Source organism: Hypanus sabinus, unplaced genomic scaffold (assembly GCF_030144855.1).
Source record: "Hypanus sabinus isolate sHypSab1 unplaced genomic scaffold, sHypSab1.hap1 scaffold_95, whole genome shotgun sequence".
Taxonomy (NCBI): domain Eukaryota; kingdom Metazoa; phylum Chordata; class Chondrichthyes; order Myliobatiformes; family Dasyatidae; genus Hypanus; species Hypanus sabinus.
Window position 1 is genome coordinate 58,057 of NW_026781804.1, and position 4,444 is coordinate 62,500.

The following is a 4,444-nucleotide window of genomic DNA, read 5'->3' on the forward strand; positions in this document are numbered from 1 at the left end:
GGTTAAAGATTTATTATTATATTGTCGCTCTCAAAACTAGCATCTTTTATCCCTAGTTCTGAATAACGAATAATCATGCAACGGTTCCATTGACTAACATACACAAAGCTGTCAGCATTCTTCACAGACTTTTACCACTATTTGTATTCCGTTTCAGGGCGAGGGAGAGTCAACTGAGGGCGAGAGAGAGAGAGAGAGAGAGAGAGAGAGAGAGAGAGAGAGAGAATGACGGCTGAAATGTTCATATCGAGGAGGGGCAGAAGTTCAACGTTCAGAAGTTCAGGTTTCGAAGTAAATTTATTATGCAGTACAAACATATCAGCATGCAGACGACTGAGACGCATTTCCTTGTGGGCATAATCAATAAACGCATATTGGAATAATTACCACAATAGGCTCGATTCCTATAATACCCCCTCTTTCCTCATATTCTTTTCATCTTAGACACATTTTGCTGAGTCTCATCCTTTTCACCTCTTTCCGATGTGACCTTGAATTATCCATCTTCCCCCTTCGGCTCCCCCCACCCCCTCTCACATTCACTCACTCACGGGGTTGGTGATTCGCTTTATTTGTCCGTTAAAACACGACAGGTGGAAGGATCAACTCCTAAAAGGCAAAACACTAAAGTCTGAAGGGATGCTAGATAGAACGCAGGGAACAAGAGAGATGTGGGACGCAAAAAGACATTTGGTTACAGCTTAGTAACACTACAAATAAACTGTATTGGGACAGAGAGGAAAGAAATGATTGGGCGCAAACGCTGAGAGAAGGAGGGAAAAGCAGAGCCGGGTTTTACACGGAAGAAGACAGAATCGATACGTATGCTGGCATTTATAAATCAGAGCATTGAGTGTACGAGTTGGGATGTAATGTTAAAATTGTACAAGGCGTTGGTGAGGCCAATTTTGGAGTATTGTGTACAGTTCTGATTACCGAATTATAGGTAAGTTGTCAACAAATTAGAGAGAGTACAGAGGAGATTTACTAGAATGATACCTGGGTTTCAGCACCTAAGTTACAGAGAAAGGTTAAACAAATTAGGTCTTTATTCTTTGGAGCGTAGAAGGTTGAAGGGGGACGTGATAAAGGTATTTAAAATTATGAGGGGATAGATAGAGATTACGCGGATAGGCTTTTTCCATTGAGAGTAGGGGAGATTCAAACAAGAGGTCACGTTGAGAGTTGGGGGCAAAGGTTTAGGGGTAACACGAGGGGGAACTTCTTTACTCAGAGAGTGGTAGCTGTGGGGAACGAGCTTCCAGTACAAGTGGTAGAGGCGGGTTCGATATTGTCATTTAAAGTAAAATTGGATAGGTATATGAACAGGAAAGGGATGGAAGGTTATGGGCTGAGTGCAGGTAGGTGGGACTAGGTAAGAGCAAGCGTTTGGCCTGGACTAGAAGGTCCGAGATGGCCGGTTTCCGTGCTGTAATTGTTATATGGTTATACAGATAATATAGAGTCGTGCAATTTAGTTGCTATCCTCTTTTGGCTAAGTGTTACTAACCTCTCATTTTACTCGCAGGAAATATCAATCAGCCACATGATGTTACAATGTAATAAAAAAATGAAAATTTTACCCCTTTGACAAGAGTTCATCTCAACTGAGAAAAAATTACAACATTTTTCCAACTTCTGAGTTTTCTCAGAAAACTAACTGAGCTGGGTTTAAATAGGCTGCAGGTGATGAATTGGAATCGAGTGGCAGTTGACTCCTGCTATCTGGGTGGAGACTGGGCGGTGCCTCGCTGTGTAGCCTGACAGGATCACTGACACTTTTATGGAGACTCCCGACTGTTCAGCTCGATCCCGATGCGGGCAGTGGAACTCCTCGATGGGCGATCGATCAGGAGTTTTATTTATTTACAAGATACAAGGAGCAGTAAGCCACGCCGCCCAGTAATCGCTTCATTTAATCCTAACGTAATCATGGTACAGTTCACAATGAACCAGTGAGTCTTTGCACTGTGTGTTTCCTCCCAAAGTCCAGAGACGTTACGGTTGGTGTGTTAGTTGGTCACTGTAAATTGTCTCGGGGGTAGGCTGGGGTAAATTCCGAAGTTTGTTGTGCAACCAGGCTTAAAATTCCACTTGCCCCCATCACTGAACTCTTTCCAGAGCCTATCGACTCAATTTGAAAGATTCTTCATTACATTTTGGTTTATATTTCCTGCTTAATTATAACTTATCTCTGCTGTATTTTCAGGCTGGTTATTGGCCATCATGTTGGGCCGGGCCGTTCATTGACTCTATTTCTTGGATTTACTGTGTGTGTCCGTATGGAAATGAATCTCAAGGTTGAATATGGTAACACACATGTACTTTGATAATCACCGTGAACTTTGAGATTTGAACTTGCGAGAAATGCCAAAGAGACAATATAATGAAAGAAATATTACGATGAGGGAGAATCCCGAACAATTGGATGTTCTTCAAAAGTCATTATTAACTGAGATACATTGAAGAATTTTCCACAAACATTAGTGAAAGTCAAGGCTAAAATACTCTGGAGATTTGTGGAGCGAAGTAACTGATAATATTTAAAGGGAAGGATTGTGAAAATGAGAGCTATGTAGAGCTGGTAAAACACAAGTATAAGGCGTGCGGCCGATTCCCAACAATTCTCTCTCTCTCTCTCTCTCTCTCTCTCTCTCTCTCTCTCTCTCTCTCTCTCTCTCTCTCTCTCTCTCTCTCTCTCTCTCTCTCTCTCTCTCTCTCTCTCTCTCTCTCTCTCTCTCTCTCTCTCCATTGTCATCGTTTATGCCAGCCAATAGAATTCCTGCACTTGCTCTACTCACTGCTGCCTATTGCCCATGATTTCACTCGATCCCCACAACATTTTGCAATGAATCTCATCCTCCATCCGGCTTTCTATAGATTCGCCATTTTGATCTCTGCTCCCCACTACAATATCTCAAGTCCAGAAACTTGTTTCACGTTTTTACTTGCCCCCTTTCCAAGGCAATTTCACTGACCTAAACCGATAAGGCTAATGATGCAACCTGTTGCAGGATACTGATAAATCACAGCTTTATCGTTTACATTTAGTAAATTTAAGGTTAATCTAAAATTCATATGGTCTACAATCCACTTTACCCCAGCCTACACACGGTTTAACAATATGACAGAATCCTCCTCATCCACATCGAGTATGTTTCTCTGTTTAACTATAGTCTGCAAATTTTCCCGTTCAATGTAAATATGTATTTCACGCCATTTCTCAGTTCCTCTCTGAATTTCCGCTGCGTTAATCCATAGATACACGTGTTTGTGCAGGTACTGAGAATCTGCAACATAAACCCAACCTCCTGGGCGATGTACACGGGGTCACTCAAGAACCGATCAGGGTAAAAGAAGTTCCTCACCGGCCAGTTCAAAGAATGCACGACATATATCATCCATAGTAACATGAAATTGGCCGAAATGGTGAAAAGTAAAACCATGGACTTCTTCCGATTCTTCTCCTCTGCATCATCCTTTGAATTCTCTCCATTGTTTCGGAATTGCTTGCGAACTTTATTGGCCGCGATAATATGTCTGACGGTCAGAGCATTGCAGAGTGAAATGATCAGGATTGGTGATAAGGGGGTTATGATGCTGTCGACCCACTCGTAAACTGTCCAGAGCGGTGAGGTTAAATATTGAGATGTTACAATGCAGCCCCAACCGACTTTGTTAATAATAACTACAGGGTCATGCAAAAAATGGAAAGGGATTGTTCTCAGGCAGCTTGATACAATCACAACAGCGATAATCACCGAAGCTGTTTTCTCTGTGCAATATTTTAACTGAAGCTTCTGACAGCAAATTGCCACAAAGCGATCGAAGGTAAAAGCGACGGTAAACCAGACAGAACAGTCCACAGCGATAATGTACGCGACAAAATTGATGCTACACACCGGCGTGAGAAACAGAAAGTTCAATGAGAAATACATGAAATTAACCCGACGTATTATCACTTCGACAATAACCACCAGCAGATCCGCCGTTGACATGGCCATCAGGTAGCGAGTGATGCATTTGGACAAACCGCACCTTCCTCGTGACAGGATCACAATTGCCACCAAGTTCACTGCAAAAGACCAGAAATCTACCATCATGTTGAAAGAATTACGGCGTATATAAAGAAATTTAAATATAGAAAGGGTCAAGTATAAATTCCCCCAATTCTGTATTGAATACATTTAATTTTCTGATTTCACATTGCCTCCTGCATGAAAGAATAGGAGAAGTAAGTCTAATTTTTGAAGTTATTCGATGTGTTGACAAGCGAAATCCGATGTTAGTAACAATCACAACTGTCCAGATGACTCACGATTGATCCTAAAGTTTCCATAAATTACTCTGTGCAAATCCACTGCGTAACCCGCTGAAAATTCCAGCATTTTAAATTTATTTACCTCTTTTTGAAGCAATATGCGGTATTTAGTAATTTTTTAGT